We start from the raw sequence: 13,271 nt of genomic DNA, 5'->3' as shown, positions 1-13,271 counted from the left end.
GACGTGAGCCTGCTCTGCTGAGCTTGAAGCGAGTCCTTGCAAAGGAATTTGGATCCTGTGATTGTAGAGGGGGATTTTTTTATTTTTCGTAATTTTTCTTAACCTTTCCCCAAGAGGAAAATACCAGGCCTGCAGGTTTCACAGTGGGTTTCTCATTGGCAGGGCCATCAGGTTTTTATTTAAATTGGTGTGGCAGTGCCCAGCTGGCTCAATCGGCCAGACCCCAAAACATCGCAGGGGAGGAGGTTGAGGCAAGTGGCCCCAGCGAGCCCGGAGCCATGCTGCCAGCTTCCCTGCGCCTCGCCGCCGTGCAGGAGAGGTTTGCTGGGCAGCTCTGAACACAGCCCTGGCCCGAGAGCAGGAGCGGTGCGGCTGCCAGGGGAGAGCAGAGCCCACGCAGCTAATTAGGGACTCGAGGGACGCGCGTGCGCCAGCCATCTGGAGGGGTCGTTAGCAGCCGGTGAAGCTCAGGAGCAAACACCGAGTTGGTGAGTCGGATTGCACGAGCCTTCACCCTGCAGAGGAGGATGAGCCGGTTTGGAAATCGGCTGCTGCTGCGGCTTTTGTGCTCAGGAGCGTGAGCGGGGAGAGCTGCGAACGCGGCGCGAGAGCGATGCCGCGCCGGCACCGCCGGGGAAACGCGGCATCCTTCTGCTCGGGTGCAGGCGGGGAGGGTCGGGAGCGAGAGCGCGCGGCGGCTGCGGACAGGGGTGAGCTGTAACCTGTCTTGTTAGAAAGCAGAAAGTCTCTCACAAATGGATTTCCAATTTCCCGTCCACCTGCTTAGCTGAGACAGATTTCTTGCTTTATAATTACTTTTTGGGTACTTACAGGATCTGGTAACCAGGCAACTTGATGCCTCTTAAATCCTCTTGCAAATCTGTTTTTTCTGTTGAGTTTTAGATGTTGGAGAAACATCAACCAAACTCTGAAGGCAGAGACTGCTTGCTTCACAGCTGTTTCTCTTCCCCGAAGTCTGCTGGATAGACACAATGCCGTGTCAGTGTTTTGGGCATTCAGGTACGTGGTGCAGCAGCTCCCGCGGCTGCTGCCTGCGAACCTGGCAGGGCACCGCTGCCTTGCACAGCCTCCGCGGGTCTGCGTGGCAGCTCTCGGTCTTGTTTCCAGTAAGACACTGGCCAAAGCCAGCTCCTGTTAGCGACGCATCTCGTCTCCCCTACAGCATCCCGTGGCAGCGATGTCTTCCCGTGGCTTAAGTCTGTTCCTGCTCTACGAGCCATTCAGGCGCACGCTCGGGACCTCTTAATTTCAGGGGCATTTGTGTCCGACTGGGTCAAACCCAGGTTGTAGATGCTTTTATTAAAGCAGTGGCACAGTTAATCATGCCGGCGAGCTCTCTGTGGACCGTCCATCACGGGGCTGGCACAGGAGCAGCGCTGAAGGTCACCCAGGCACGTCTCCCAGCCGTTGCAGGGCTGCACAGGGACCAAGCTCCGACTTTCCCTTCCTTCCATTTATTTACATTTTCATGGACAAGCGGAGGAAGGAGGGAAGGAAGGATAGCGTACACTGCTGTTTACAGGCCCCAGCAGTCTCTTCATTACCATGCAAAGAGCACGGGCAAGTCAAGGCACCCTGCAAGAGGTTACGCATCATGGCACACTCAAAGGCTTTGACCTCTGTTGGGTGAAGTGGAGTTTAATTAACTTTTGCTCGACTGTTCACACGCTGGAATAATTTGGAAAGCTGCATGTGGGTCTCATCACGGGTGCTGCTGGCTGGCCCGTCCCGCTCGCCCGGCTCCCAGCCTCGGCAGCATTTTCCCTTTCTCCCTCTCCCCCCGCGGGGCGGGTATCCTTCAGCACAGAGCACTTGGGCTTAAAGCTATCACTTGTGGTCATGGTGGTGACAATTAGGCCATCAATCAATAAACTAATACTCTCATTTACAGTCATTAGGGACTGCGAATCTAAGCATCTGCTTTTGCTAATGAGTTTAAAAGTTGGCTAAATATGGCAGACCTGCTCTCGTGCAGAAGGAAGCAACAGGAGTTCGATGCAGAATTGGACTCTGGTGAACATGACATCAATTTTAATTAGCAAGCTTCTACAGTTTCCCAACTAAACCAAAATAAATGGGGAAAGGGAGGGTGCCGTGGGGGCACCGCTGCAGGCTGCTCAGGGCTTGTTTTGGGAGCCCAGCTTCCCAGCACCTTCCTGGGGCACGGGGGTCCCAGGCAGTTCTGCCGGAACGAGCGAACCCCACGGGTGCCCTCCCGGCACCAGCGGTCTACAGCCTGGCTTATACTCAGCGGTCCCTCGCACGTGGCTCAGCTACAGCACTTCTCGGCTGTCACATACATCTTTTAATCTGGTGAGGAGTCATTTATTTACACCTCCAGGCCTAACACACTGGCTACCATGGGGATGCTGAAGTTTGAAAAGCCCTATCATAGATCTGTTGTAGCTTAGAGGGAAAGGAAAAAAGCTTTTCCTCTACCTGCCTCTAAATGACTATAAATGTTTTTTTTCTCGGAGATCATGGCTCACAGGGGGCAGGCAATTGATGAGCTGGTGTTTGACCTGATTGATGGAGACCTCCATCACCTCCCACCTCCCGAGCCCGCTGCACCACACGGCATGGTTTGGAAGGGCAGCAGCACTCTCCTCCCTCGCCGCGGTCGTGGCCGTCGGCAGAGCCCAGAAACTGTCCCTGGATTCCGCACAGGAGGTCCCTGGGCACCAACCACCCAACGGGCATCCTCACAGCACCGTCGCTCGCTGCCGCGCTGGAGAAAGACCGTCCCGACTCCAGCCCCGCAGCCCAACCAGTGCCCTGCGGGCAGTGCTGCTGCCTCGTGATGGCAGCTTTTTAAGGGAGGGGGAAGAAAAAAAAAATAATAAGAGAAGCGCGGAGCCATACATCTAAATCTTTTCACTGATGACTTACATTCCTAACTTTGACAAGTTCTTATATAACTGAAATTAAGCTCCAGCTGTATTAAATCTTCAGCAAGTTAGGCCTGCAGTGATTGTGTTCCCCTGAAGACGAACGAGAGCCCCACGTGCCCCCGAAGCGCGAGCACCCCAAGGGTCCCCCCCGCTTTCCAGCAGAGGCAGCGCCGGCTTCGCAGCGAGCTGGGGCGGCCGGCGCAGAACCGTGCCTGCCAGCCTGGCCAGGCTGCGAGCCAGGCTGTGATTTTTCAGGTCAGCTCTTCTCGGAAGGGGGTGAAAAGCAAAGCTGAAATTTCTCCTGCAGCACAATTCCCCAAAATGCCTCGAAACCGGAGCGGCCGTGCTCGTTTTGTACCTGTTTTGTAAGACTTGCTGACTGCTGCAAACGCCCCCAGGAGCGCAGCTGGAATTTCACCAATGCATATAGCAAAATGCTTTCTGTTTTTCCTGAAGAGCACTTTCGGGCGAGGAGGAAGCCGACCGCCTTCCCGCAGCAGCAGAAGAGCCCTGTTAGCTCAGCGCTGAGCAGCACCCGGTCTTGCTGTAGCCGGGGGTCCGATCCCGGACCACGTGTTCAGAGTCTAAACAGAGATAGTCTTATTTGCCTAAATCAATATTCTTTTTTTTTTTTTTTTTTTTTCCAGGCAGGCTAACGAAATCTGTAATGAAAGGAAAGAACATTTGGGAAAGCAATTATGCAAAGACAAATGTATTTTTAAGAAGATGCAGAACATTTTGAGCAGCAAGCCTGGCAGATCACTGGTGTATAGCCATGTGTCTCACTGAGGTTCGATGGTGCGAGTTGCTCCATGTCCTGCCCACGTGCTGCCAAAACACCGTGCCCGGTGCCCCACTGCACTGCGGAGCGTTAAACCTGGGCATGTTCTCTGGGGTCTCACCGGAGAGGGGATGAAACTCTCTGCACCTCACAGAGCCCAACCTGTCATCCTCTCAAAGCAGCACCATTATTTTCCTGATAGATCTATTTCTGCAGCATGCCAGACATCACGTTTTTCAGGAATCTCGTGTTTCTTGGCGCAGGTTAAAACAGCAGATAAAAGGAACCATTTGAAAAGTCCTTTCTCCTTTTCTTGTGTGCTCTTCAGTGAGTCAGGCTGAGGCATTACCAGCTGTCAGGGATGTTTTAAGGCATGGCCTTCTCTGGATAAAAGCAAAGTCCAGACACAGGATTTGGCTTTCAGGGAAGATTTCTCTCCCTGAGCCGTTACTCCCAGGCTGCCCCAGCGTGTACCCACGTCCCTGCCGCGCGTTACACCCACTCACAGCCATCTGATCAGGACAAGGTTATAGACAGCCCAGTTCTGAGGGTATTTTTATTTTAGCTCCTCTGAGGAAGTTCTGATGAGTTTAAAAAGGAGAAAATCAGGTTTGGTTTATAAAGGGGATTTTTTTTCAGTGCCTATAGAAATCTACAGAGCCAGAAAGGTCTTTGAGTGACTGAGAATAGTTGTTGCACACACAGCATGTGCCTTTCGGTGCCTGCACCGTGCCAGATGCGTGCAGCTGGTGGGTATAGCAGGGTGTAGGGAGTTGCATTAATTGCTTGGCAGGGTCAAGTCTGGTGGGTTCCTGGGGCTTTCCGGACAGGGACCCCCAAACAGCATCCTTGAAAAGGTGAATAACGGAGAACTGGCTTAGGGAGGCTGGAATAGGGGAATACCTCTTTCTCTGAAGTAAGAGCCCGGTGGCTACGGAGCAAAGGAGACTTTGGCAGAGGTTTGTGCGGGGGGGGGGGAGGTCACCCAAGAGGCTGCTTAGCCGCTGCCTGGGGGGGGACCTGGCGAGATGCTGCACCAAGGCTCCACCGACTGCCGGAGGATGGATGTGCGTGAAGGTACGTCTGCTCTAACCGGCCAGGGGAGGTGAATCGGCAGCAGTCAGAGCTGGGGAACGTGGGCCCTGCAGTGTGCTGGAGGAAGGCTGAGCGCTGGGTAGAGCCGCTGCAAGCTTCCACAGCCGATGCTCTTGATGCTCTTTTTAATACATATATTAAAAGGGTGATAATAAGCAAATCTGTCAGTTATGCAAATGAGTGGCAATTGCATCTTGAAGAGCATCCCACAGTTTAATTACATCATAATTGCAATGTAACACTTTAATTACCATATGCATCACAAAATCATGAGCACTGTTTCTAATCTCTTCACTAATATTTCAAATCAAACAGATTGCCCAGGGCCCGGTATCGCACTGCAACGCTGCAAACAAAAATCCCGCATATATCCTAACGCAGCAGCGGTGTGGAGGTCCGGAGGTCGGGAAGCCGTTCCCGGCATCCTCGCGCAGCCGTGCTGTTGGCAGATGGCTGGATGAGTGTCCTTGGCTGGCGTCTCAAACCACGGCCAGCCGTCGGGGATTTGCAGGAGACGGCGCTGCGGCTGCACACGTCGGTACGTGCAGCCCGCGAGCTGAGCGAGGCACGTGCCGCCCAAGGAGCAAGGGCAAACCTGACCATCAGCATTAGCTGTCGTGGTTTTTTGGGGGGGCATAGGGGAGAGGAGCGAGGTTGCCGCTCCGGTCGCTGTTCAGGAGAGCAGAATTTTTTCAGAGATGCTGCAAAATGTTTGCTTCAGCTGACGGAGCCGTTTCGCTGGGCTGGCCCTGGACCTGCTCAGTCTCTGTCCTTGCCTGGGCTGGGGATGAGCACGGCAGCCAGGTGAGGTGGCTGCTTGGGTAAAGGGATGAAGATTTGTAAATAGCTGTGTTGGAAGAAGCAGGTTGATGAAAATGCTGCCCTTGATCCTCCCTTCCCCTCCCAGCACAGGAAAACGAATTTCACATTCTCCTTCTCACCCCTGAGAGGGAAACAATAACACTTTCTGGGGCACAGCTTTAGCTGGAGACCTGTGAATTTGATTTAAACCAGTTTATTTTGTAAATCTTCCCAGTTTGCATGCTTTATTTTTCCTCCCATCCAGCTTCTTTCTTTCCCGCATAAAGGGACATCTAATAAGTGACTTAAGAGTAATATCAGAGGGGCTTAACAACGGCCCAAAATTCATGACTGGGGACTCAGAGAGGAATGCTCTCAAGCAGCGCTGTGTGCGATGGAATGACGGATTGGGAGAGAAGCGTGCTGGGGAGGTGAAATCACTCCCGTCTCTGCAGCAGTGCCCGTGCTGCCGTCGGCACAGAGCCGGCTGCACCGGGAATGGGCTCGGGCTCTCGGCTCCCCGAGGAGCAGCGGGTCCGGCCGGCACACGGCATCCCTCCGCATCGCCGGTGCTTTTGCTGCGGGTTTGCAGATTGCTGGTTTGCTTTGCCGTGAGCTGGCAGTGATTTAAAATCATCCTGTGCTAATCCATATAAATTCTTTTAATCATGGATTTAATCTTTTAAGCGTGCGGTAATTAAATTACATGCCAGTCAGAGGCACATCAACGGAACACGTGAGGTTTGCAGCCCCGTGGGCAGCGGGGGAGAGCTCCAGGACAGCCACAGCCACGTGGCCAGGACGTTGGGTCACTTGCTGCTTCTGCTCTTTCCTTGTCGTTATTTTTTCCCCTTCTTTTTCCCAGCCCCTCGGAGATCCTGGGAGGGCTTGTGTTTGTAGAAAGTCAAAGGTGGGTATCACCTCAGCAGAGCAGGCTGAGGAATGTCCCAGGAGAAGAGGTTTTCTCTTGAGCCCTCTAACCCGTCCTCAAACCCTCCTGGTGTCCCTCGGGAGCCGCGTTGCTGGAGGCACATCTCCTGCTTCTGCGTTTGCAGATGCCGGGAGAAGGCAGAGGAGAAAGAGGGGAGGAGAAGAGAAAGCCCCAGCAGGAGCTAATGGCCAGGACGGAGCTTAGAGAGCAGGAGGAAACCCAGAGGAGAGAGCTCCGGAGCTCCCTGTGCAGGACACTTTGATGGGTTGATGTTAATGGAGGAAAATACCGTGACACGAGGAGCCCATTAACAGATTAAACTTTGTGGTGGGAAGGGGAAAGTAGAGATGAACTGCTAGGTAAAGAGACGACTGGCTTTGGGAATGTGACAATTACTGTACTTAATATTTTTTTAACATTAAGAGCCAAATAGGAGCATATATTTAATTCATTAAAACAGTATGAAGTAGCTCCCTCCATCCCAACGCAGTTAATCGGTGCTCTATAGAGAAGTATCAGGAAATAAGTGTCTCCTAATGAAAGGGTCCCTGTAAGGTCAGCCTGCCGCTTGTTAGCTAATCGGAGACTTATTTGTTTTGCAAATTGCTCTCCCATTTTGAACCGCTGTGCAGTAATTTCCATGGCGGGGAAGCAGGAGAGAGTTCACGGGGCTGTTTTTGAAGCCCTCAATCTGTCATTGGGAGGAGGATAAAAATAGCCTGGGAAAGAGAAGGAGCAAGCTGCTGGGTTTGTTCCAGGCAATCCAGCCCCGTCTTCCGCAGCCGGGGACGTCAGGAGGGAGGGATGGCCGGAGGGCTGTCACGGGCAGTGGCACCGGGGGACCGGGGAGTTTGTGTGACACCGGTAACCCCTCGCTTTGCCTGGCCACCGTCCTGCCCTGGCTTTTCCAGCTCTGCCATCAGCCTCCCAGGGGAGCGGCGCTGCCAGGGGGTCGTGTGGTCCACGGGGGTCCTGCTGCCGCTGCTCCTGTTCTCTGCCCAAACACCTGCGTCGTTAGATGCACAGAAATAGGATATCCGTGCGGAGAAACACGTTACCTGGGATGGCGGTGTGCCTGGTAGGTCTGGCAGATATGGCTCCGTGGGAGCAGGGGTTGTTTGGGGCAGGGATGCAGAGCACAACATCCCAGCACAGCAGGCTACAGACCAGCAACTGTGAGAAATTTTGGATGGAGGGTGAGCTGCATCAGCACCCCTTCTGCACCCAGAGAGCCTGAGGCAAATGCAAAGCCTGAATTAGCTGTTTAAACCCTTTTCCTTCTCTCCCCGAGGCAGCTGGAGGTCTGGCTGCTGTCCTGAAGCACAACACGTCCACTGTACCCGGGGGGTTCATTTTTATCTCTGCAAGCTCGCTTATAGAGGAGCCATCTCCCACCACACGAGCATGGGTGAAGACCCTTCCCCTTAATTTTACAGCTGCGGCCGTGGGAATAAGCTGGTTGACAAGGTGTCCCTTTGTGTCCCAGTCCAGAGCCCCTGGGACAAGCAGGGTGCAGAGGCAGCTCCTCGCCTCCCCCTCCTCCCCCTCCTGCCGCCCCGCAGCCCCCGGGCACAGTCCAGGCCACGGGGGGACCTGGGCTTTGCTTTTGGGAAACAGGGAAGAAACCTTGGGGTTTTTTTATTTTAAGCAAAAAAAAAAGCAGGGCGATGTGTAAATTGGGTCTGTCATCCTTCCCTTGTCAATTCCTCAGCTCAGGTTCAGCAGCCCTTCCCTGTCCAGGCTGCGGGTGATCGCGAGCCCGACGGCCGTCGCTGCCGATGTCGTTCAGATATTTAGAAATCAGGAGCAAGAGCAAAACGCAGAAGCTCCCTGTGCTCATGCTGGGGCTGCCCACAGCCATGCTGGGCGGCTGCCCCGGCTCTCCAGTGTCCGACCTGGGGCGCAGCTCTTTGCCCATGAACTTTTGGCAGCTGTTTCCCCCCAGTTTCAAAGCAGGATGACTGGGAGCGGACCCCAGCTGTCCTGACTGCTCTGCTCTTTCTGCTTGGCAGTTGCTTGCACATACAGCAGTGCAGTGATTAGGTGGGAAAAAGAACCTTTATTTCCCAATAGCATAGACAAAAAAAAAAAAAAATAGCCTTCATTTTAATTTCCCCCTAAAGTAATAAAGTCTATAGTGTAAAGAAAGTATTCCACTGAGGCAGAATTTTTTCCCAAATGTCATGGAAATGGAGGAATTTCAGCAACTGTATTTGTGTGCAAAAGAGAAGAGAAAGTAGACTAATTTTAAAAGGTGATATTGATTGCAGTCAGGCATGAACCTGCAGCAAGGAGCCCTATGCAATTCCCCACCCCATGCTGTGCAGATGGGGGAGCGAGCTGCTCTCCTCTCCACGGGGCCATTTCACTTCAGCATCTCCCCAGGACGCTGAGGCATCCTCAGTGCAACGCACCATAAATCCTTAACTGCAAGGGGTGAGCGAGAGGACCCAGCACGTGTGAGCCCTGGCTCCCGAAACACGAGGCTTCATCCATCAGCACGTGAGTCACCGTTGAGCTTGGGATCAGTATCGGGAAGTTCCCTGGGAGTAAAGTAAGGAGTGAACTTTTACTGGACTTTTATTTCTCTGCAAGAGCCCTCAGGGCTGCTTCTGTGTTTGACATCTGGGAAGAGCCTGTGGATCCTTCAAGATAATGAAGCTGATTTCCAGCAGCTGTATCGACATAAAGAACATGCTAGGAAGGAGCCTGGGAATAACGATGCCTCTCCCAGCCAATTAATACACATGGCCTGCTGCCCGTGATCCCGGCTGCAGCCACGGTGGGGGCTGCTGGCTGTGCAGGAGACCAGGGGTGGGATCCAGCTCCACCTGAAATGGTGGGAGGTTGGCAGAGAACAGGCGGTTTGTCCTTCTCGCCGACACCGGTGGTTTCAGTGATGAGATCCTTGCGGTGACAGGAGTCCAGACAGAGCGGCAGGAGAGGGAGGGCAGGCTGCCCAGAGCCCCTTTTCCAGCCGGGCAGGGGGAGAGGTGAGGTCCTGACATGGTGGTGGAGCAGGTCGACTCCGGTGGGGTCCCACCAGCCCGGCCCTGGGGCTATTTGGGGGCTGCAGTCCTGGCTTGGCTCTGCTCCGGAGGGTATGGGCAGCTGGACGCGTTTAGAGCCTCCTCCTGGAGACCTGCCCAGTGCTCCCTGGTGCAGTCTTCCAGCATCTCCAGAAACCCTGGGCTTGGTTAATTCCTGGAATAAGAACCAGAGACAGGCGAGCTGGAGACGAGTGGCAAAGGCAGCCTGGAAGTGTCAGCAAAGCCTGTCTGCTGCACAAGGAAATTCTTGTAGCAGATGGGAGCTGTGAGCACCACCAGGCGAGTTTGGTGTCTCCTCGGTTGTTCCTCAAACATTCTTGGTCCCTGGGATAGCTCTGCTGACTTGGTTTCACATCAGAACAGATGGACCCGGCCACCTTGCATCAAGCGCTTGCTGAACTTGTGTTACCCTGTCTGCCCTGGGCATCAGCCTTTGCCGTGGGGGCCGAACGGACCCAGGCTCTTGGGGAGGTTTTTTTTCTTGCCACCAAGGCAGCTCTGCTTTCTGCTCATGGATGGTGCTAGTAGTAATTCCCATCTTCTTCTAGGGCAGCGGGGCACAACCCGCGAGTGACCACTTGCCATCGTAACTCATGGGATCTTGTTTTTCTCACGAGGACTAGAGTTTGGGGCAAAGTTGCCCAAACAGAAACCTAGAGTCAGAGTCTCTCTCGTGAGAACGCGAGGGGATTTTTAAATCCCAATGACCAAAGTTTCCTCCTAGAACCCCTTTTCTCCCCTTCCCTAGGGCACAACCTCTCTTTAGGACCAACACAGGTGCATGAACTGTCCCTCCGCTGCCTGCCATCATCTGAGCTACAGCATTTCCCACATCAAGCGTGAACCAAGGCTGACCTTCCTCCCCATGCGAGAAGCGGCGGAGCTGTACGTATGTATATCTATACATAACTACCTGTCTCCACGAGGCGGTCTCTGAGCTTGAAAGCCATCTTCGCGGGGTCATGCCCCGCAGTGTGGGGCCGGGAGCGGCTCCATCTCTCGCTCGGCGCAGCCGGACGGTTCCCCGTGCCACCCGCGCGATGCCGGGACTCCGGGCTTCAATTGCAGGAGGAGGAAACGCTTCGCCTTGATCAGGAGGGATAAGAATAGCGAGCGGCAGGCGGCGGACGGTGGGGTGCGGATGAAAGGCGGCTGGCTCTTATTCTTCCCACGCCCGGGGCGATCTGCCCCTTCTTTTTTCGAGTCATAATTGCATGCCACGCCGCAGATGAGTGTCGCACTCCACCAAAGCCGGAGCACCGCGAGGCCAGGACTCCAGGCTCTCCGTCAATGAGCGGGGAGGCAGGGAGGATGCTTTTGATCCCGCTCTTCTTCCTCTGACATGCTGAAGAATTATTAGGCTCTGAGGAAGGTATTTCTCCGGCTTGAGCTTTCCCTTGCTCTGCAAAGGAGACCAACTGCTGCTCTGCCATTTCGTGAGGGCAGAGCGGCCCGCGGTGCCGGGCTGTGCCGGTGGCACCAGCCGACCTCGTGGAAGATGCTCGCTGGGCTCCGGGCTAAGTTCAGACCCAAACCCAACATCCCAGAGCCCTTCGGGGTCCCCAGCCATCGCGATGGTGGACATTTCTGCGGCCCTTCCTGATGGCGGTCCCTGGCTTTTGGTGGCTTCTGCTTTTAGAGGTTGTGGTGGAAACAGCCTCGTCTGGGGCACCGGAGCCCTTCGAGGTGTTGTGCTACCTCGGCACTGAGAATTCCAAAACCAGCAGCTGTGTTGGGGCATCGTGGCCTCCCACTTTCCTGTGTTTTTTTCAGGTGCTGCCTCTGGCTTTGCTTTCATTAATTTAACACACACACACACACACAGAGCATAAGTGGGCTTGAACCTCCATCTCCAGCAGCTGAAATCCAATAATTACCCCATGTAACCCACCTGGAGAAGCATTCTCGGCTGGTCGGCAAATGGTGAAGAAGTTCACCGTATCCTTTAGAGCAAGAAATGATCCTGGAGTGTAAATTATGACTCTGGCAGCCTTACAGGTACAAGAAATAAAATGAAAAGGGTGGGTGAGATAGAGATTTAAATGAAAACTCTGAGCAGGTGACACCTCGATCTGAGATAACTGTAACAGGGGGTTTCCTTTCAGATGAAGGGGACCTGGCAGCAGTGTCCGAAGGATACGAAAAGGAAATCCCTGACGCTGGTGGTAACAACAAATGGGGCTGGAGGTAGAAGAACAATGGGGAAGCCTGCATTGCCTTGGGAGTTTGCTTGCAGGGGGTGATGCCCTGCAGCTCCATCCCCTTCAGCAGCGGGTCAGGGGGCTCCTGGGGTCTGGGGGACGGTGCTGATCACCTCCGTGTCATCCCTGCCCTCAGGTCCAGCTCATCGAGGGTTAGAGAGGTGCCGGGTGCTGTTCAAGGGGGATGCCGGGAAAGCCTGGATCCCAAGGATGGGTTACAGCCGTGGGTGACAGCAGGGACTGTCTTCCCCTCAAAAGACCCTGCACCCCCCCAGACTTCACCCTGCTTGCTTCGTTTGCCCTGCCAGCCCGTCCCTGCCTCTCCTCGGGGGTCGGTGGCAGCGTGCGTGGGGAGCAGGGTGCCGCCGAACCCACTCAGCCAGCCACAGGCAGCCACACGGGCAGGCTGACGGGGCGACTGAATCTCCAGCTCATTAAGCGTCCCGTTGTGTTTTGGCTGCACGTCCCAGACTGGCACCTAATGAATGTCACGGAGCCCTCCGTGTTAACGAAGAGGCGATGAGACGTGGTGGGAGCCCTGGAGAGATGCCAGGTCGCGGGTGACCGTGGGAGCCCTGGGAGGATCGCCTTGTCTCTCACCGGGCAGGAATCTCGCCGCTGAAGTCCTCTGATGCATGGCTTCTCCCTGCGTCGGCGTGATGCGGTTTAGCTGAGCACAACATCATCCCTACAGCTGGTTGGTATTTTTGGGGGGCTATTTTGTCCTATTTTTAGGAAATGCCAATATGGATTGGGAACTTTTTTTGGGTCTGGGAGGGAAAAGGTCAGCCTGAACAAATTTCTCAACCTGAACTGAAAACAGAGAGGGGCAAAACAGTTTGCTAGCTGTTTTCCAGACAGACCCGCTCCAGCTTCAGATGGCAGCTAATTAAAGTGCTGACATTTTAAGACACGATGATGCAAAATCTCTTGCTTTGAGCCAAGTCTGGGCCCTTTTCAGAGTTCAGTTCATGCATTTGCTGCCCAGAGTCCCTGGGAGCAGCGTGAACAAATTAAGAGGGGTGATGGGTTGGTTTTGATGTAGTATTTTTCTTAGGAAGTGAGTGAGTTTTTAGCCCTTGGAAGAATGCTGTAATGTCAGGCTGCCTGGGCAGAGCTCTCCAAAAAAAGCTGAGCTCTGTGGCAGAGGCACCTGTGAAGACGTTTGAGTTTCAGCTCTGCTCTGTGTTAACCCTGCTTGGGCAGGGAGAACAGGGGACAGGGGGGTCCCAGCCCCATGGGATGGGAGGCAGGGGCAGGCTGGGGCAGGAGAGCAGCCCGCGCCCCAGACACCATAGCATCACCCCAGCAGCTCTCACCTACACAAGCAGAGCAACGCAAAGTCTGGCCGTGCCATTTTCCAGAGGCTGGAGGCTTTTGGATTATCCCCAGGACGGGAGGAGCGGTGGGCTGCCGCAGTGCCGAGCCATGTGCCATGCCGTGCCGTGCCGTGCCGTGCCGTCTGCTGCTGACAACGCGGAGGGGAGACGCGGGCTGCGA

This window comes from Buteo buteo, chromosome 16, assembly GCF_964188355.1.
Source record: "Buteo buteo chromosome 16, bButBut1.hap1.1, whole genome shotgun sequence".
Classification (NCBI taxonomy): Eukaryota; Metazoa; Chordata; class Aves; order Accipitriformes; family Accipitridae; genus Buteo; species Buteo buteo.
This window is presented reverse-complemented; position numbering follows the sequence as displayed.